Here is a 22,840-nt window from a genome sequence, read left to right as displayed (position 1 = left end):
ATGGTGTTGACATGTGGAGGTTAACTGGTATGAAGACATAACTTGACTGAGATTTAAACAACAGAGATTTTCTATTGTACAGCACTTATTTCAATGTATGAATGATTTCCCACTGGGGTTCAATAATGTACTTTGTCCCTTCTTCTATATCTAATTATGTGGAATTGAACAATTGTGATTTATAACTGGTTTTAAAAAATATCAGTTTAGCCTTTGAATGTTAACCCACTGGGGTTTTATATTTATTTTGTTTGTAATATCTTCATTTCCCTGTACTTGTCAGGTAATATTTTGAGGTGAAGAACTATGAATTATGTTTACAACTATGTCGAGGGTGATGAACCAATAATGCAATTTGTTTATTATTATACATACATTGCCAGTTATAGGCAGTGATGTCTCACATATTTATATTTATGAATGAGACACTTTGCTGATAGTTATATATTTATATCTGCAATATTAGGCATAGTGTATGTTTTATTGGTTAGAAGAGTTCATTCTACAGTTTGAACTGTGTCGGACAAATGGAGGCCTGTGATGATATGCATAAGAGGAATAATGGGATACGTACTCCTCTCTTTGGTCTGCTGGTTTGTTTGTATCTCCTTCCCATTTGGGTTAGACAAAATCTCATTATTCATTACTAACATAAGTGGATACACTATTGAATGACGGCAGCCGGAGAGGATTGGCCCGTTATCAATAATGTTTTGTGACAGAAATCGTATGTCAAAAAAAATCGTATGTAGAAAATAAATCGTATGTAGAAAAAAATCGTATGTCGAAAACAATGCATGCCGCAATACTGCATGTCTATGAACTGAAAATATTTACTAATAGGTGCATCGTGTATGACCATTTGTCGACAATTGTTTACAACCGTTCTATATATAAAAAGCGCATCTAACAAATATTTGGTGAAAGAGTACCTGATGTGATTACTTTTCATATTTTAAATGAATAATTATCAGTATTTAACCGAAACAGGTTAGATAATACAGGGGATGTTTATAACAAGCATGTAGAGTAACAGAATCCGTTTTTTCAAGTACAAAGGTTGATTATTTTACTTTACAAAATGGCCGATGATTTAGGAAAAGACATTATGGCAATATGTACATGGTTTTGTTCTTGTCCTCTTTTTGTATCATTTTATTTTGTACGTCATGCACAGCATATTGTTTAAAAGTTGAATGGCGATGAATACAATCTACCCGTGATCAAGGCGGTTACGCCGAAACGCGTTGGGCATGTGCGACTTGGTTGATGTGAATAAACCATTTTGAAGCCCCGTGATCGTGCTTTCTTGAGGAAGGAGTGCATGGAATGCTTTGCGGAACTGGATATATATATATATATATATATATATATATATATATATATATATATATATATATATATATATAGTGAAGTAACTCATCAATAAAAGAAGCCGTGAAAGAAAACCCCTTGGAGTGCAGCGTGGTTACTATAAAGCTGTATATATATATATATATATATATATATATATATATATATATATATTCACTGAAAAAACCATAGGTTTCAGGGGTGTTATAGTTAGCTGGACTTTTCACTTGTACAAAACCATTGAAATTCCCCCGTTATAGTTAGTTCAGCTAACTATAACTCGCGCGCCCGCAATGCACTGCTGATGACGTCACATATTACATCACTCATGACATGGTCAGTGACATCACTCATGACATCACTGATGACATCTCAAATGACATCACTGATGACATCACTGATGACATCATCCAGTGAATGTGTGTGTTTCTGAAAATTAAATATGTTTTATATATGTATATCTCAAGGTCGATGGAAGAATAAATGGGTATATAAGTGTCTAAATGGATGATTTGTTTTTGAAAAATTGATTGTGTAACTGACTGATTAAGTGTTTCATAGTGAATACATGGCCTAGTGAGTAATGTTTAAATATGTAAATATCTGTATCAGTCTCTCACTTTGTGTATAAGTGGCTGCATGGGTTGGTGAGTAGCTACATGGGTGTTTATATAGGTTATTAGTTGGTTTTATGAGTATCAGTCTGAGTGTCTGCATGGTTCGGTGGGGGTATTACGTAGTGCATAGGTGCATGAATGAATGACTCACTCTTTGTATGTGTTGAAGACAGCATGTGTGCAGGACTGTATGGGTGGATGAGTGTGTGTATGGGTGTGTTAGTGAGTGAATGACTGTCTCAATAGTGTCTTTATGAGTAACTACATATGTTTTAAACTAGTATATGTGACTATTGGTGTATATAAGCGAGTATATGTGACAGTGAGAGATTGAAAGAGTTCCTATATGAATAAGTATGTGTTTCTATAAGTGATTGTTTAAAAGACTAAGTATGTGTAAGTTTCCGTAGAAGTAAGTGTGGTGGTGTGTGTATAACTGTATATGCAAGTAAATGTATGTTTGATTCTTTATTAGCATGAGTGACTATGTGTGTGAGTACCTCTATGGATGAGTGGCATTGTGTAACAGGATGTATAGGTGTATGAGTACATATGATGAGTGAGTACATGTATGAGTGACTGTATAGGACTGTTGGTGAATGAGTGGATGTGTATGTGGATCTTAGAATTACTGTATAGGTTGTTGTAACTGGTATTGGTATGTCCATTGTTTTAAAAATTTTAATTTCTATTTTTGAATGTGTGTATCAAAGGTTATATTAGGGGAAGAGGAGGTCTGCCACTCTATCACAAGGATGATGTCATCAGTGATGTCATCAGTGATGTCATTTGAGATGTCATCAGTGATGTCATGAGTGACGTCACTGACCATGTCATGAGTGATGTAATATGTGACGTCATCAGCAGTGCATTGCGGGCGCGCGAGTTATAGTTAGCTGAACTAACTATAACGGGGGAATTTCAATGGTTTTGTACAAGTGAAAAGTCCAGCTAACTATAACACCCCTGAAACCTATGGTTTTTTCAGTGAATTTCTGAGGTTTTTTAAATGCTAATTCCTAACTATAACGTGCCTGAAACCTATGGTTTTTTCTGTGAATTTCAAAGGTTTTTTAAATGCTAATTTCTAACTATGCCTACAGAGATAGGACATGTGAAGAAAGAAGAAAAAATGCACAGAAAGAAACAAAAGAAGTGCAGAAAGAAGCAACAGAAGTCCTCAAATACGAAGATAAGTGCAGGAAGAAGGATAACGTGCAGAAAGAACAAAAAGAAGAGCAGAAAGAAGCCTTGTTGCAAAATCATCCTGTACCCTCAACTTTTTCAGACGGATACTGGTGGTAACTGAGTCTGACTAACCAGTCCTAGAGCCAGTGCTATGTTAAAAGACACTTAGAATACAGTGAAAACACCTACATACACTAGGGAACATTATGCGTTGGGGTCCCCCTGTGATTAGCATGACCTCCTCTGTAAGCCCCTAGTGTATAATAGGGCATGGGGATTAAAACTACCTCTTAAAACAGGCCACAGGGCGTTTTTGCACACGTTAACTCAGGCCTCGTCCCCTCCCTTCACCACTGTGTAAACACGCCCTGTGTCCATTTTTAGTTGGGAGATTAAGTTCATTTGAATCCTGAGGGTCCCTAGGGTCCAACTAGCCCACTAGGTACCTCCAGTAAGTGCCACAGAGCTGCGTTGCAGAGAGGTGTAAAAAGTGGCACGGCCTGGACCACCTCTCTGCAATGCAGCTCAGTGGCGCTTACTGGAAGCACTTGGTGGGCTAGTTAGCCCCCAGGGGCCCTCAGTATTGAAGGGAAATTACATCCCCAATTTAAAACGTGCCATAGTGCGTGTTTGCACACGTCACCTCAGGCCCTGTCCCCTCCCTTCACCACTGTGTAAACGCGCCCTGTGGCTGTTCTAAGTTGAGAGATTAAGTCCCCCTGAATCCTAAGGGTCCCTAGGGTCAAACTAGACCACTAGGTACCTCCAGTAAGCGCCACAGAGCTGCGTTGCAGAGAGGTGTAAAAAGGGGCTTGGCCTCAGAACACCTGGCTGCAGCGCAGCTCCCTGGCGCATACTGGAGATGCCTGTTGGGGGCGCGTTTGCAGAGTGCTGCACGGAGGATGCATGGCCTCCGGCACGATGCCAGTCTTTTATTTATTTTAGTTTTTTAAGAAGGGGGGCTGTTTGGTTCCCCTTCTTATTCTAATTTATTGGCCCTGATGACCCCATCCCCCAGGGCCAGTCTCCTAATTATATTTTTTTGACCCCAATCCCCAGGGCCGGCCACTGTTTTTTATTATTTTTAAAAAATATATATTTATAGACACACCTAGGACATGCTGGACAAACCGTACGTACCTATCACCATGACGATTTGCGTGATATTCATTAAAAGGCGACTATGCATGCAATGAATCCACGTGGAATGTATTTACACCACTAGTGAAGCTCTGACATGTCTGATGCCCTACCGTGCCTAATCCTGGTAGACACCCTTGTCGTTTATTTATACAAACATGGGTAGCTATTGACGGGCACATTTAATACACATGCACACCAAGCCATTCAAAGGGGATTCGACAAAAATTCGACCAAAACTATGCAAGAAACCCCCCTCACGGTTAATAAAACACACATCCACTGCCGGATGTGTAATACTTTTTATTTTACTCTCTGGAAAGGGGACGAACATCACTTGAGAGTCACAGCGTGCTCCTGACAGAGCCCAATGCTGTGTTACACCCACCATTGCCTGCCGAGTGCCACACACCTCTGTGTTGTATTCCACTAGCTAGTGCATATGCTATGACACTCTCTAGCCCATGTGCACTGTAACACCACCCCGTGAATATGTCATGCCACACTTGTCTTCGCACGGGTTATATTGCCCCATCTAACGTGCCTTTCTCGATGCCTATGTTATAACGCACAGTGCTATGCCATACATATTACAATCTGTGATCCATATCTTTGTCACAGTGCATATGCAACGTTTCACTCCCCAGCACATATTTTATATTACAACTTTAGAGACTAGTTAGGTTACACAACACTGCCCTGTGCATATTACACTCCAAGGCGCATATCGCATAGCACGCGCTAGTGCCTGTGCTATCTCGCGCTCTCCCATGAATCTGTCATTGCGCACAATGTATTGCATATTATATTTCACGCCCGGTTCATCTTATATCACACTTTTTGGTGCATAGTTTATACCATACACTATATCTAGTTTTCATTTTCAATCGTGCTCTCAGGACTATGTTCTATATAACACTGTGTTCACCTACCCTTTTCACGCGCATTACATTTTGCGATAGGGGGTGGAGGGTCAGGGGGTGTTTCTGCCAAGTGAGCCCGGAGTCACAGTCACAAACGTCCTCTTCTTCCTGAATAAAAGTGAGATTATGCTGCATACTTGTTCATATTTTAAGTAGTTCGCACAGACACAATGTTTTAAAAACAATAAAGTTCCTAATACCCGCCTTCTCTGAACAGTTAGCTTGCTGCCCCATCCCCTTCCTCCCTATCCTCTGTTGTGTGAATCCATGGACTAGCCTCCTCCCTCCTGCCATGCATGGTCTGATGTGCTGCCACTGCCCTCAATTTAGTATGATGTACCAGTCCACTCCTCCTGCCCTCCATTGCCCAATTCTATGCCCCATCATTGACCTCCTGCTTAAACTCTGTGCTTAGCTTGCTGCCCCTATTCTCCTTCCCCCTGCCCTCCGATGTCTTTGTGCATGCCCCTGCTCCATCCTTTTTGCCCACCATGTCCCATGGACCTGCCACTCCTATCTACTCTGAGTGTTCTGTTGAGCTGCCACTCCCCTCCCACCTGCCTAGCATTGTCAGATGACTGTAACCTGTCCCTGCCACCTCCACCCTGCCTGTCCACATGCCATGCCCCTATCCTCTTCCTCCTGTCCTACATGGTCCATTGTACTGCCACACCCTTCTGCCCTCCCTGGTCTGTTGTGCTGCAACTGCTCCTCCTGCCTGCCCCGTGTGGTCTGTTGTGAGGTCCCTTCCCCTGAACTTTCTTGTCTGTGCACAGGTCCTGACCCTTCCTTCTATCCTCCATCGTCCTTTGTGCATGCCCCTCCACCCTCCTTCTTGCCCATCATAGCCATTGTGCTGCCACTAACCCTCCCACTTGCCATGCATGGTCTTCTGTGCTGACATGGCCCCTCCCACCTTCCCTGTGTGGTCAGTTAGCTGCCCCTGACCCCCTCCCACCTTCCCTCCATGGTCTGTGTGTATGCCATCACAGTCTCACTGTTGCTCTTCATGGTGTGTCTTGCTTCTAGTGCCCATCCTGCCTGACCTCCATGGCTATCTTGCTGCTCCTGCCCTGCCCCCTTGCCCCAGCCCTACTCCCTCCCTCCTGGCTTGTCTGTTCCATTGTAATGCCCCTGATCCGTCCCTCCTGCGCTTTATGGTCTGTTATACTGCAGCTTTCTCTCCTGTCTGTCCATTATGGTCAGCTAGCTACCATTGCCTCTTGCCCCTCTGTTCTCTGTTGTCCATGTGCATGGTCCTGTCCCCTCCCTCTTGCTTTCTATGGATTGTTGTGCTGCACTCCCGTCCTGCATGCCCTGTGTGGTGTATTGTGCTGCTGCAAACCCTGTTGCCTGCCCTGCAGGGTCAGTTTGGTGCACCTCTCCATGTCCCTCCTGTCCTCTGTTATCCAAGTCCATGTCCCTATCCCATTTCCTTCCATGATCCAATGTACCATACTTGCGAACATTTTGAACTTGGTAAGAGGGAGATTTTGAAAAAAAACTGGGGTATTGATTTTCCCCTTTGAGTTACATTGAAAAAGAGGATATTGTAGACAGGAGACAGATCAAATAAAGCCCATTTGAGCTTAAAAACATTGGACGTTTCCTGGCTGAATCGGGTCTGTTGGCATGTATGGTTGTACTACCATTGCCTCTTCCTTCTGCCCACAATGGTCTATTACATTGCCACAGCCTTGAAGGAGGGTAGATTTTGTATCACAGGGGGCCCCTGGCCCGTTCTGTCCACACCTGAAGTATGAGACCCTTGCCCTGCCAGCTGCATTTGTAGGCCGTATTAAATTGACCAGCGGGTCCTGTGTTGCTATATAATTATCCTGAGACATCCTTACCACTCAGCCAGCATAAAACCCCTGTGTAGGCCCTTCTGTTCAATATGTAGGCCTCTTTGTTAAATTGACCATAGCTCTGCAATTTTAGTGTATAGCAGTCTGAAGGCAGGTCTGCGAGGCCTTCTGATCCAAACTAGTAGCCCCCACCCTATCCGAGTGCTCCGTGCTCGGTATCAAAGTTCAACATCCCCCTGAAGCTGTCGACATACAGTAGGCTGCATCCTGGACTGGTACTTGCTTCCTGGGCAGGTTTCCCGCTTTTAAGGAAGTGGCAACCGCAGAGCGTCAAGTTAGGAGAACTGAGGAGATTTTATACATGAATATATTGAATTCCCGTACAATACCCATTATTTTCTGCTTGCTCTATGGAACTTACGATAAGCGATTGGCCTGAGAGACTGACCTTTTCACCCAGTCCATTGTCAGCATTAAGTGGGTAAATGACGAAATGTCTGGTAAAATCTGCAGACGAAGCTTTTGGGTAGCATACGTAGGTAGATGTAGCGTGCAAAGGAGCCCACAAAATGATATAAAAAGGGAGCACCCACAGATAGACGGACTACCTCGCCGTCTGTATGTAGGTTAACAGGCAGTGCAGGTTTTCCCCAAGAGCTGGGAGCTCTTGTCTTCCTTTGCTTAAAATGTCTTGCTCTGCTTTGCTTGAAGTATCTCATTCTATTTTACCTATATGAAATGTCATGTTATGTTTAACCATTGTTCTCTTTACTTTTGCATTTAAAAGATTTTGTATTGTAATTGCAGGAATGCTTGCTCTAAGAGTAAACGTGAGTGTTCCTAGGTAACATTTTCCTTGGTGTAACTTGTTTCTCATGATGCATTTATAGATGTGTTTTCTCTCTCTCTCTGTCAGTACATTAATTGAGATACAGAGAATATTATGACAGCTGTATGATTATCTGGATTCTGTATTTTGTACTTTATGTCTCTATTCTGCGGTTTCTTTGAAGTTGCATCTTCTCATTAAACTGCCATTGTATTCTGCCTCCAATTCCATGTCTCATATGTCTGTTTTCTTCATTTTTGGAGCAAGCGTTCCTAGGCACCCCGGCTCAAATTAAGGTGCCCCTTTTGTCCCTGACTCACTCTCCTGCTCAGTTCTGTGGTGGCTCCCGGGGATCTGGGGACCGCCCCTAGCTTCCTTGACCCGTAATAGATCTTCCCTCCAACAGCCTCTCTTGCAAGTCCTGTATTGTTGGTTTGTTGCCCCTGCCCCCCTTTCCACTGCCCTCCATAGTCTGTTGTGCTTCCACGGCCCTTCCTGCCTGCTCAGTGTGGTTAAATTGTTGCCTTTGCACCCTCCAACCTGCCTTCAATTTTCAGAGTCCGTGCCCCTGGCCTCTGCCTCTCAACAGTATCCTAATGAACAACTAGATTGCTAACATTCTATATTTATTACAAAAGTGTGGAACGCCTGACATCATCTTGATGTAATCAAAACTGTAATACCTAGAGCATTTCCTTTAGAAATTACATATATGAGAGGGTCTTATTGGCATCACAATTATGGTTAGTGCTCTAAAAGACTAAAATAAGGAAATATTTTCTGAGTTTTCAAATAGCGACAAAGCACTTTTAAATTATTTGTTATCTTTATGTTTTTTTATCCAGTTGACCACTTGATTAAATGTTGCACTTAGGGGAGAGGATGTGGTGTTACTTCCAGAACTGCAGACTTTGCAACTGGGGAACCAGGTTGAAGTTTCTGCTTCAGCTCGACATTCTGTGATTCTGGTCAAATCACTTAGTCTCCCCATGTCTACAACCAAAATGAATTTGTTCTTGTGTGATGTAACCAATGCTCATGTAAAGCACTCCAATACCTGACAAGTCTGCACTATATAACACTGCAAAAACACAAAATAATAAGTGTTTTGCACACTTCTGTCATTGGGCTATATTTGGGCTACATCTGGGTGATTTTGGGCTACATTTGGGCTCTTTTGTCTCCGGTGGCCATCTTGGAAGATTTATTTGTTATGAAGTTTCCTAATTTCCTCATGTACTGCAGTCTCCTCAGTAGGAAATGCTTTCAGTTTTTTACTTTGATTCCATCATGAAGGTATTCAGATATGTCACACATTTGCCATAAATTCTGAATGTTAGCACTCTAGTTGCTCATTAGATCACTGTAGTAAAACTACTGCACCATGGAAGTCTGCTCCTGGTATTAAAAGTGCATGTTTCAGTCTGCATGTCAGAATTTTTTAATGAAATAGAAGAGGATTTGAGAAGTCACTCAAAATGTGCCCTCATTTTCTTTCTTCAGCATTAATCATAATTTCTATGGCAAAATGAACCTCCTCATTGTGTTCCTTTTTAAATTAAATGTTTTAAGTGTTACCAGTTTATTCCAATCAAGATGGCTTCAGGTGTGCCTTACTTTTGTCATAATGAAGACAGTAAGCGCTCTAGTTGTTTTTAAGAACATTCTGGGACATTCTGTCATTGGGCTATACTTGGGCTACATCTGGGTGATATTTGGGCTACATTTGGGCTCTTTTGTCTCTGGTGGCCATCTTGGGAGACTTATTTGTTATGAAGTTTCCTAATTTCCTCATTTACTGCAGTCTCCTCAGTAGGAAATACTTTCAGTTTTTTACTTTGATTCCATCAAGAAGGCATTCAGATGTGTCACACATTTGCCATAAATTCAGAATGTTAGCACTCTTTTTTCTCATTAGATCACTGTAGTAAAGCTACTGCTCACCAGGGAAAACTGCTGCTGGTATTGAAAGTGCATGTTTCAGTCTGCATGTCAGAATTTTTTAATGAAATAGAAGAGGATTTGAGAAGTCACTCAAAATGTGCCCTAATTTTTCTTTCTGCAGCACTAATCATACTTTTTATGGAAAAATGAACCCCCTCATTTTGTTCCTTTTTATATTAAATGTTTTAAGAGTTACCACTTTAATCCAAGCAAGATGGCTTCAGGTGTGCCATACGTTTATCATAAGTAGGACTGTTAGCGCTCTAGTAGTTCTTTGGAACACTCTGGGAAGCTGCAGTAGAACACAAAGGAATCAACTGACAGTCTCTGCCCTTGTTGGATGTACATGTTTTACTGAGAATGTCAGACTTCATTCTCACATGACTGAGAAAGATAATGTGAATTTACAGAAAATAAGCTCTCAGTTTAGCCTATAGATCACCTTCCAAACCTCTGTGGTAAAAGCATGAGAAAATATTTTTCTCTCAATCATGATATCCCAGCAGAAGGCTTTTTCACATGGTGAAATCACCTTAGAACATACCACAATTCCTAAAATGAGTATGGTACCATCAACAAATGATTTAGAATGTAACTAAAGTCTTAAAACCTTCTATTAACTGCAATGCTTTTTAATGAGGTGCTATCATGTATATTGGTCCCAAGATGGCTGCCAACACTTCTTGGGTGAAGTGCTGACAGCCAATCAGATCTCAGGATGAGATGTGTGGTTAGGCTCCGCCCACATATATATATACTTTTAAATGCTATTTTCTCAGGAAATACTGAACAGATTTACACCAGACCTGCAAAAGGCACTTCCTTGACCTTATGGCTACCTCTCTGCCAAATTTCAAGTAATTCTGTTCAGCCGTTCGGGCTGTAGCTGTGTCTAAAGGTCCTATGGAAAAATGCATGGGGAAAACGCGTTTTGGGACCCCCCTTTTTTCTCGGCCCCTGCTTGACGAATCCCCCCGAGACTTTCAGGGTAGGAGCGGAGCGTAGCGCCCCACCTATTTTGAAAATTTCGCGAGGATTCATCGACCGGCGCCAAAGTTATTCCAAATAGAATGTTGCGGATTTCCTATGGAAACAGGGTCCTAACTATATCTACCTACTGGCGACCGCCAGTAGGTAATATATATATATATATATATATATATATATATATATATATATATATATATATATATATATATTCACTCGAACTTCGACGAAGGCTTACGCAAACTTGTTTCCAGCAACGAAGCACAGACCACAAGGTATACCAGCAAAGGTTTTATTCTTTCTTCCCCTCGACCTCTACAGCCATTATATATATATATATATATATATATATATATATATATATATATATATATATATATATATATATATATTACCACATTCCTTTTTTCAAAGAAAGACGGGATGCACTCCTGAAGTTTGCACAGCTTCTGTTATTTAATTTTCACAGGTCAAAAGCGTGATGATCTACGCGTTTCGGTATCACTGATACCTTGCTCACGATCAAATGACCGCTCCCTCCCCAATGTTTAAAAAGCATGCAATTATGTCATTTCCTGTCAGGTGGTGGGAGCATCACAGTGCATTATGGGTGCTGTAGTTTTTCTGTTAAAATTAAATGAAACTTTATGTGATTTAATTAAATAATAATATAATTAATAATAATCTTTAAAGGAAGCCAGTTCTCATTTGATTTACATCCTGCGGCGGAAAATCTTTTTAGTTCTTTTATTCTTTCCCACAACTTTGGTCCATTGTCGCCCCTCCAGTGGGGTTTATATACTACTATTGATCATTGAAACCTCCATTTTATCAATATATTTGCCCCTCCAGTGGGGCTTGATCATAGACATTTACCATATTCATAGATATCTGTGTCGTCTTTGAATGATGTTTCATTGTGCTTCCAATTAGTTTTTTTTTTTCTCTCTCTCATGTTTTCTCTTTATATTTATTTCCTATACCAGAAGCTCTTTCTATTTCATTTTATAAATGAATATATAACTCCTCTGACTGATTTAGGCCATGTGGACTTAGAGTTCGGAGTTTTAATATGTATCGGGATTCCTTCTGTCTTAAAAGTTTCTCCCTGTCCCCACCGCGATCTTTCTTTGGGACTGTCTCGATGCCATAAAACTATACACATTTCCAATTGCTCTCATGAGGAAGTGGCATGGAATACAGGAAATGATCAGATGACAAACAAAATTGTTAGTTGGATACGTTTTATTGATGATCTACTCATCATTTGGGATCGGGCAACTCTTGAATTCCAAGAATATTTTGAAATTATAAATAACAGCATGTCAGGTTTGAAATTCACCTATGAAATAAGCGACCAGCGAGTTATTTTCTTGGAGACGGAGATCAACATCAAGGCTAATCATATCCAAACTACATTACATAGGAAAAGCACTGCAACAAATGCCACCTTAGAAGCAACAAGCTTTCACCAACGTACGCTTATCTCCAGCATCCCATATGCAGAATTTCTTCGTATTCGAAGAATTTGTAGCGAAGAAACAGAATGGCAGAAACATAGTACGGCAACAATGATACGTTTCAACAAAAGAAAATACAACAGAGGCAATGTTGAAAAATGTTGGACAAAAACAAATGAAAAGTCCAGAGCGGAATGTCTAATTCGACGAAACAAAGAGAAAAGTAGTGACCCTGAGCCAATAAGGTTAATAATGGATTACTCACAGGAAAGCCAAGAAATTGCCCAAATCCTAAGAAAAAATTGGAAAATTGTGCATTTGGATGAAACAGTGAGCAAAACAGTAAGCAAACATCCAACAATAACTTATCGGAGAGCTAAAAATTTAAAAGATCACTTAATTCACAGCCATTTGAAAATAAAGAAAAAAGAGGAAACATGGCTAAAAACGAAAGGATTTCTAAAATGTCATGCATGCAAGTTGTGTCAGATTGCCAAACAAACAAAAGCGATCAAAATGGCTAACAACAAAATGTGTGAGATTCATCAACTAATCACGTGTAAGACACAATATACGGTGTATGTGGTAGAATGTCCTTGCCCGTTGCTGTATGTAGGAAGTGCTATCTGTGAATTAAAAAAATGTAAGATGTCATCAGTGATGTCATGAGTAATGTCACTGACCATGTCATTAGTGATGTAATATGTGACGTCATCAGCAGTGGATTGCGGGCGCGCGAGTTATAGTTAGCTGAACTAACTATAACGGGGGAATTTCATTGGTTTTTAACGTGTGAAATGTCCAGCTAACTATAACATGTGTGAAACCGATGGTTTTTTCAGTGAATTTGCAAGGTTTTTTAAATGCTAATTCCTAACTATAACGTGTGTGAAACCTATGGTTTTTTTTGTGAATTTGCAAGGTTTTTTGAATGCTAATTTATGAATGTATTATTATATTATTTAAATATTTATTTTACAATAAGCTACCTATATATATAGTTCTAGATTAACTTTATCCTGTAATATGGAATGGCTCTGATTTTTTTTTTTTTTTTTAATTTGGATAGAGTTGAACAGCATAGTTAATTTCTTCTATAAACTTATAAACACTTTAATTCTTTTTTTTTTTAAGTGTTTTTGACCGTGCGTGCTCCGTGCGCGCACGGTGCACGCATGCGTACGTGCTCCGGGTGCGCATGCGTACGTGCTCCGTGTGCGCATGCATACGTGCTCCGTACGCGCATGCATCCGTGCTCCGTACGCGCATATGCTCCGTACGCGCGTGCTCCATATGCGCATGCACGCGAGCTCCGTACGCGCATGCACGCGTGCTCTGTACGCGCGTGCATGCTCCGTACGCGTACGTGCTCCGTACGCGCATGTGCGCGTGCTCCGTACGCGCATGCTCCGTGCGCGCACGCTCCGTGCGCGCACGGCAAGTCATATGATTTAGAAACAACACTTTTCATTGGTTTATAGTAGTTTCAGTTCCAGAAACTTCCAACACCACACCCACTCCCCTCATTATTACTTCTGATTCCCTGGGAGAAGGAGCTGAGCAGCTACTCCAGTACTTGAGAATGGCAGAGCAGCAGTCATCTTCAGGGAGTGAGCAGGAGACCCTTGTGCCACAGAGACAGAGGAAACAGAAAAACTCTTTTATATGGCAATTTTTCACTTTTCCAGAGGGGCAGAAGAAGGTGAATGCTCCAAAAGTCACCTGCACTCTTTGTGATCGTGTCTTATCAAGAGGAGATCCTAAAAAGAAATACTCTTTTAGTATCTTTACTATGATCAGGCACGTTAGAGATGTACATCCTGTGGCTTATGCTCGAGCTGCTAGAGAAAACCCTCCAGCAGCTCAGCCGAGCACATCCACAGCAGCTCAGCCGAGCACATCATCGGCAGCTCAGCCGAGCACATCATCTGCGGCGGCAGCTTCACCTGCTTCTGTTCCTCTGGATATACACCCTCTTTTCAAGAGGGTGCATATACAGTGCAATGCGTGCAATGCTCTTCTCTCTTATGGGGACACCAGCATTCCCCTAATAGAGAGCAAGATACAGCAGCACACATGCGGCACCCTATAATTTTTTTCATTTTTTTGTTCCTCTGTTCCTCAATTAACACAACGGCTCTTTTTAGAGCCACCAAACATCTAAACACTTACATTTGATTTTTAATTCTATTTTTTTAATGATTTTTTTCCCGCCGTGCGCGCACAGTGCGCGCACCTCGCAACGGTGCGCGCACCCCGCGATTTTTTTAAAAAAAATAAAATGTTTTTTTCACCCTTCATGGTCCTTCAGGGACCCCCTGACAAAAGCTAGGGGGTCAGGAACTCTGTACCCTGCCCCCTTTTCACGTTTTACACCTTTCTTTTTCACTGTCACACACAAAATGGCGGACAACACTTCCTGATTTCGACCGATTCGAATGTTGACTGACATGTAACCACCAATCAGAATTACGCTCGCGCACGGCACCGTGCGTGCACGGTGCGCGCACGGAGCGCGCATATAGATATTTATGTACTTTTAATTGCAATTTTCTCAGGAACTACTGAACAGATTGACCCCCATATATGCAAAAGGCACATCCCTGACCTGAAGACTACCTCTTTGCCAAATTTCAAGTAATTCTGTTCAGCCGTTCGGGCTGTACCTTCGACTAAAGGTCCTATGGGAAAATGCATGGGGAAAACGTGTTTTGGGACCCCCCTTTTTTCTCAGCCCCCGCTTGACGAATCACCCCGAGACTTCCAGGGTAGGAGCTGAGCGGAGCGCCCCATTAGTTTTGAAAATTTCGCGAGGATCCGTCAACCGGCGCCAAAGTTATTCAAAATAGAATTTTCAGATTTCCTATGGAAACACGGTCCTAACTATAACTATCAACTGGCGACCGCCAGTAGATAATATATACATATATATATATTGATAAATACCTTATTGAAATAGATTGCGCAGAACTGCTTGTCCCACAGCTGCATCCTTTTTCCATGCTGCGTCTAGACAATAGTGTCTAGTGAAGGTGTGCACATTTTTCCACGTCGCTGCCCTGCAAATGTCTGGCAGAGACACTCCTGCAAACAGAGCCGTAGAAGTTGCCATCTTTCTTGTAAAATGCGCATGCACCTTGGATTGTAGCGGTTTTCCAGCTTTGACATGACACAAGGAAATGGCCGAAGTTATCCATCTCGAAATACTGGATCTGGACAGCGCCAAATCTTTTCTGGGACCAGAAAAAGCCACAAAAAGTTGGTTTGTTTTCCTGAAAGATTTCGTTTTATCAATGTAGAATTTCAAACATCGTTTAATGTCTAGAGAGTGTAGGGCTCTTTCCGCAGATGAAGAAGGATCTTTAAAGAATGTAGGTAACACTACAGGTTCATTCAGATGAAAATTGGATGGGACCTTAGGAATAAACTTTGGATTCGTTCTAAGGATAACTCTATCCGGTCGGAATTGGAGAAAAGGTTCTGCAATTGAGGAGGCATGAATTTCGCTGACCCTTCTTGCTGACGTTAGAGCTAATAGTAAGGCTGTTTTCCATGAAATAAACTGTAAATCTGCTTCATGTACTGGTTCAAACGGTGGTTTCATGAGCTGTGTAAGAAGCGTATTAAGCTGCCAAGAGACTACTGGGCGTTGCACTGGGGGAAACACTCTGAAGAGCCCTTTGAGAAATTCTTTTATCACTCTTTGTGACCAAAGAGATGGATGGTTAGGAACTCTCCTACATCTTGTGATAGCAGCTAAATGCACTTTTATAGATGTATGTGATGTCCTGATTTAGCCAAACTTAAAAGATACAGAAGAATTTGTACTGAAGAGACATCAAAAGGATGCAGATTTTTAGATGCGCACCATTGACAAAATCTCTTCCATTTTGCCGTATATGTTTTATTCGTAGAGATTGCCAGAGATCGTGAAAGAATATCTAAGGATTGGAATTCATGTTCGTGAGGTTCCATGCTGACAAGTTCAGCGATTTCAAATTTGGGTGGAGAATTTGACCTTCGTTCATAGTGATCAGGTCCTGCACTAATGGGAACTGTATTCTGGGTGCCACTGATAACTTGAGAAGTTTGGAGAACCAAGCTTGTCTTGGCCATGCCGGGGCTTTAACAATCAAGTGGCAAGGCTCCGATTTCATCTTCCGTAACACTTTCGATAACAGGGGAAAAGGAGGGAATGCGTACGCGAACATCCCTGTCCAGCGTATCTGTAGTGCATTGCCCCACAATTCCTTTTGCGGAAACCTGCTTGCAAAGTGTTTGCATTTTGAGTTGTGGTGCTTCGCAAACCGATCCAGCGATGGGGTGCCCCATAGATGAAATACTCTGAGAAGCTGACTTTGATCCAATTCCCACTCATGAGAAACACTGGATGATCTGCACAGGACATCTGGTCTTTTGTTGTTCACTCCTATGAGAACATGCTGGACCTGAAGTGAGATGTTGTGAAGCAGTAACCACCTCCAAATCTCTTGCGCTTGTTTCGACAGGAGTTTTGACTTTGTACCCCCTTGTTTTAATAGGTAAAACATCGATGTTGTGCTGTCTGTTTTGACAAGTACGGTCGAATTGTGAATTCTGGGGAGAAACGCTTGCAATCCCAAGAAAACAGCTTTTAGCTCTAGTAGGTTGATGTGAAGCTGAGCTTCGCGGTCTGACCAGTGACCCTGTATTTCGAGGTCCTGGAGAAGTGCTACCCAACCTTGTAGCGATGCATCGGTTGTCATAACATAGTTGTGATGCTGAGGTTCGAAAAGTAGACCTTCTGTCAAATGCTTTCTGATTTTCCACCATGACAGGGCCTTTCGGATCTGAGGAGCGATAAAAATCCGATCTTCGAGGGACCCTTGAGATTGAATCCATGGTTTGTCTAGGAGCTCCTGAAGAGGCCTCATGTGTAGTCTGCAATTGGAAAGTAAGGGGATACAAGAAGACATCATCCCCAATAAGGATTTGTAGATTCTCACAGAATCTCACTTTTTTGTTTGTAGATGCGACGCCAGGTTTATGATTTTCAGAGTACGCTCTTCTGAAGGATAAGCTTTTATTTCCTTTGTGCGAAGCATGGCTCCCAGAAATTGAAGGGACTGAGATGGCATGAGGTGCGACTTTTCTAGAATGATTCTTAGACCCAGACGACTGAAGAGATCCATGCAACATTGCAGAGAGCGCTGGGTTTCCTGGAACGAAGTACCCTTTATAAGCCAATCGTCCAGATATGGGAAAATTTGGTGACCTTGAAGTCTCAGGTGTGCTGCTACTGGCACCATACATTTCGTAAAGACCCTTGGCGCCGACTTCAGACCGAATGGTAAGACTTTGAACTGGTAGTGGTGCCCCGCCACCATGAAACGTAGAAACCTAAAAGGTCTGCATCTAAAAGGTCCGGGGATGCCATGTAATCTCCCTTGCAGAGAAGTAGGAGTATTTCTTGCAGGGATAACATACGAAAACATATCCTCATGATGAATTTGTTCAAACCTCTCAGGTCCATTACCTGCCTCCATTTCGATGTGTCTTTTTTCTTTATTAAAAAGAAATGCGAATAAAAGCCTTTCCCTCGTTGAAGACGCGGAACCTTTTCTATTGCTTCTTTTGTAAAAGGGATATAATTTCCGCCTTGAGGGCTGATAGATGTTCTTGCTTCCTGTGAATAGGAGGATGATTTGGAGGCTTCTGTATGAATTCCAGGGTATGGCCTTGTTGTATCACGTCCAGTACCCATCTGTCTGTTGTTATCGACAGCCATTCCTGATAAAAGAGAGAAAGGTAATGATCCTTGAGGTCTGAGCATGTGGCGGGGGCTTTGATAGAGTCACTGTCTTATATTAGATTGTTGCGATTTACCTCTCGTAGAAGACTTCCCTCTGGACTGCTGCTGATACGGGATGTTAGAGGATCGAAATTGTTGGTTACTTGAAAATTGACGATACCCCTGCTGACTGTATGGCTGGTATCTGCTGGACAGGTACGAGGATCTTTGATTGTATTGTCCTCTAGATCCTCTCTTCCGAAAGGACTGGAACCTGCCCTGCTGAAGAGATCCCAACGCTCACGCAGTGTGCGTCAGCTTTGATACTTTGGAGAGCATCATTAACGTGTTTTCCAAAGAGATTTTCTCCGAACGGCATGTCAACTATTTTTGCTTGTACTTCCGGTCTAAAAGGAGTGGCTTTAAGCCAACCTTGCCTTAGGAGGGCCACTGCACCCGCAATTTGCCTGAATGCTACAGAAGACATATCCATTGCAATATCTATGGATTCAGATGCCGCCCTAACCCCATCTTGTAAAACTGATAAGAGCTAAAGCATTTGCAGCTATAATGGGAGCTGCTGCCATTACAGCAAAACGCTTTCCCACACCATCCATTCGTCTTCCTTCCTTATCAGGAGGGGCTGCAGAAGTGGAAACTGGGTTTTTCGATTGTCTTTGAGCGGCTTGCATCACTATAGATTATGGCCGCGGATGTCCAATTAAGCAAGCTGGAGAGGATTCTGGGGCTCGATATTTTTTCTCTATTCTGGGTACCGAGGCAGCAACCGAGGCCGTATTCTTCATTATTTTCAATCCCTCGTCCCAAATGAGATCAATAATTAGAATCGATCTGATGGATTTTCTGGATTCCTCTTTAAAATCGTAGAGAAAACACTCCGCTTCTTGTACTGGAAGTGGGTGTTCAAATCTTTTTGAGGCTTTTTCCATAATGTTGTGGAATCCTCCAATATTGGGGGTTGAGATAGTTGAACTTGAGTAGGACCAGTTGAAGACTTCGAGGCTAGGGCGTTAGCATCAGGAAAACGTAGGTAATAATCGTTGATCATGAGACGCAAGTCAGTCACTAGAGAAACTGGCATTGAGACAGATTCTTCTCTCACATCAGGCTGTGCTTCTTCCTCATCCTCATAATCATATGATTGCTGAAAAGACTCATATCTTTTTGACTCATGCACTGGACGATCTTGGAAAGAACACCTCCTGAACCTCCTGATATTCTTCATCATCCGTTTCCTGACTCTCTATCTGAAGTTGGGAAGGACTATATGCTACTCCTGATGACTCTTCATCCTCTGACTGCAATTCTAGCAGATTTGATGGAGGAAGCGGAGAAATTTTTGTCCAGCCTGTAAAATCTGAATATTTCTTCATCGTCAACGAGCCCGTCGACGGTGGAATAGACTTCAATGATAACAATGTCTTTGCTTTTGGAGATTTAAAAGACGTCGTCGACGGAGCTCCCGTCTACTGAGTTCTTGTCGACGAGGAAATACGTATTATCGTCGACGAGGTGGAGGTCATCATCGACGAAGTCGTCGTCAAGGTCGTTGTCGATGGAGTCGTCGACGAGGTCGTCACCGGCCTTCCCGTCGACGGGGTCGTCGACGAACCTTTCTTTGACGACGATGTTTTAGTCATCGACGCAGCTATCCTCGTCGAGACTGTAGTCGTCGACGGAGTCGTCATCGATAGAGCTGTCGACGTTTTCTTAGAAATCAGTGCCGGCGACGCCCCAATCTTCGTAGATGGAGCTGAAGACACCTCTCTTGACTCTGAGGATTTTTTCAGAGGAGTGTGAGGAAGAGAAGACGAAGAAGCCTCTTTGCCTTTGTTTTCTGCTTTTTAAGTGCCATTTTTTCCTCAGAAGCAGAAGATTTCCTCTTTTTAGAAGACTGAGTATTAACTTCCTCTTCAGAGTCAGAATCTGAAGTGACCTTTTTTTGAAGCCACAACAGTAAACGTGCCTCCCTATCTCTCAGAGTTTTTGCAGAAAAGGTTCTGCAGTGTTTGCAGTCTTTAGGCACATGTTTAGGATGAAGACAGTACAAGCAGTCCTTGTGGGGATCTATAGAATACAGTCTAAGTTTCCCACAGGATCTGCCGGGCCTGAAGAGACTCTTTTTAGAGCTTTCAGCCATAGTAGGTAAAAGATGTAACACAGTACCTTAAATCCAGAAGAAAGAACTTTCAGTTGAAAAGGTCAAAAGTTCACTCAGGAACAAAACTGAGCAAGGTACAGGGAGACTCCTTCTCACACGAAGGCGGTTGGAAATCTGAGGTATGATGGCTCTGCTGGGGAGTGTGATGTCAGGGCTAGCAGCTGATTGGCTGAGTTTTGGACCAAATAATGATGAGGTTTGGTTATATGCAGTTTTTTCTAGTACTGCTATGGTCATTCTGTTACCGTGAGACTCCCACCATGACGACGGGGAAGATACAAGCATGTGAATCTATGAAAGATTCAATACTGGAGAATTACACAACTCTCAAATAAAGACATATTTCTACAAAAACACCCACAGAATACCTGCTCTTTTCGTGGTACTAGATGCCTGATTAATTCCATCTTCAACAATGGGGCTGGTGCAAGAGGGTAGAGTGGACAGAGAATGTGGGATGGCACAAGGAGGGAGACTCGGGCTGAGGCTTTGGGGTATGGTGCTGGATTGAGGATTGTGTGACACCTTTATCCATTCCTGGCTTTCCATTCACCACAGTGCCTTATTCCGGGACACATCGTTTTTGTTTACATTGTCAGTTGGGTCTCAAAAACCCCAAAACACAGTGTTACTGGATGAAATCCATGGCTGCCGAAGAAGTCAAGCATTTCATAAGTGTAGGAGAGTAGGGTCTGCTTTCTATGTTCACCCCCACTTTTTGCTTTTGCTTTACTGGTTTTCGACTTAGATGTGGCTGTGGGCCTGCTAATCAGACCCACAGCCCTGCTGTTCTCTCTCTAAATTAATACTATGTGCTTTAGGTGCATAACCCATTTGGATAGGATCACCTTATTGGCCCCTGTACAGTGTACCCTAGGTACCCAGGGCATAGGTGTACCCTAGGCCTACCAGGGGCTGCAGCATGTATTATGCCACCCCTGGCCTGGCCTTCCATTTTGACACAACTGGCTGATCACTCAGCTGGGGCAAGGTCGTGTAATCACCCCTTGCTTAGGTGTAGTATTCCTATACCTAACTTACATATAGACACATGTGTACCTATCAGTCACTCCTATGGCAGGCCTTAACAATCCTGGAGGCAGAGTGCTTGGTAACATGTGAGATGGTGCTCTAGCATGAGCTGAGCCTGTCTGCAGCTTTCGGAACTAAGTCCTTATAGCTGTTCTATGATATAGCCTACCATATACTCTTAAAGTGCCTTATAATCTTAGACGGTTATGGTAACTATGGTTTGGCTTTATCGAAACATGTCGTGTAAGGTGTCTAACACTGTGGAATAATACCCCCATGCCATTTCTGGACATGAGAATATTATTCCCCCCTTCTAGAGGGAAAGACATGTTAAAATCAATTCAACTGTTAGCCTCTGACCAAAGCCTCAGCATCACAAAATGGATGCTGCTGCCACGACACAAGTCTGACCTCCTGCAGCTGGGAGTGATCCCAGCCAGGGAGGCCTGGACAATAGGTTTCCTGCTTGGGGAGGTGCTAGCACCTCCCCAGACAGCCTTTAGTGTATTGGGGCAGGGTGGGCTGAAAGGAATGAGACATGCCTGGGGCACACAAGGTGTTCCTTGCATAGTCCAGTTCAAACCGGCGCTGGGGCACTCCAGCCCCAGCTCTGGCGCGAAACTGGACAAAGGGAAGTGGGTGTAACCACCCCCTCCCAGGTCCCACCCATAAGGCGTGACCTAGCAGGTATCCCAGCCCCCCAGATTAGTATAAGAGTGGGAGTTGGGCCTCAAGACTTTAGATTATCCTGAACCTGCAAAACTGAACAGAAACTCTGGACCTTCGACATTCGACGAAAGAAGAAGACTGAAGAATCTCCCTTGTAGCCAAGGAGTGGCTACCCTGTGCAAACAGGCACCATCAAGAGACTACCCTTTGCTTTGCCCACGTTCTACGAGGAACCGACTGCAGAGCCTGACCAGAGCCTTGACTTCCAGACTTCTCCGACCCTGATCCACATCGACAGCAAAGCTGAGATCCGTGGAGGCGACGAGCGACGTGGGACCGGCTACCTGGAAAAAGTGGCTAGTAACTTAAAGCGCAGCTTCTGAGGTACCCTCGAAGTTGTGCACCGGGGATTGAGAAGCCCCAACCCCAAGCACCATCTGCACCGAAGATCAGCCCCCCACACTCCACGAGTCCTGCGTGGGGCCCTTCAGCATTTTCCTGCTTGCCGCGTCTGTCCAGTTGCTTGCCCGCTGGCTAGTGGCCTTTGTGACGACGCACCCTGAAATCTTCTGCGCTGGTTTGGCTCCTCCAGACTGGCTCCCGCTTCTCTGCAAAGAAGAAGCACCCCAGACCTTCCTGGTCTGAACCAGAAGCAAGTCCACCGTTCTTCGTGGGTTCCGTTTGCCAAGGCTTGGTGAGTCCTAGTCCAACTTCGACGCCGCCGACAGCAAGAGCCTTCGTGGGACAGCTCGCCTCCTGGTCCTGGTCGTCCTCGACGCTTCCTGGTCCTCCTGGCTGCAGTGACAAGCTTCACCTTCACCTGCAAATCTTCACGACATCGCCTGGTTCCTTCCTGATTCCACGTGGTCACTGGCTAGTGACCTTGACTCTGTCCCTTCTGCTTGCAGGTTTCTTCTCTTCTTGATCCCAGCCTTGGG

General features: G+C 43.1%; 1 protein-coding gene across 2 annotated transcripts in view; it reads right to left on the bottom strand.

Moving 5' to 3' along the window:
• OSBPL1A (oxysterol binding protein like 1A) overlaps positions 1-22,840 on the bottom strand; it is a 1,951,189-nt gene that overhangs the window by 1,207,341 nt on the left and 721,008 nt on the right. The gene's annotated exons all lie outside the window — the stretch shown is intronic.

The sequence above is a fragment of the Triturus cristatus genome, chromosome 5_1 (assembly GCF_964204655.1).
Source record: "Triturus cristatus chromosome 5_1, aTriCri1.1, whole genome shotgun sequence".
NCBI lineage: Eukaryota > Metazoa > Chordata > Amphibia > Caudata > Salamandridae > Triturus > Triturus cristatus.
The sequence above is the reverse complement of the archived record's forward strand: the minus strand, read 5'-3'. Positions and strand labels throughout refer to the sequence as shown.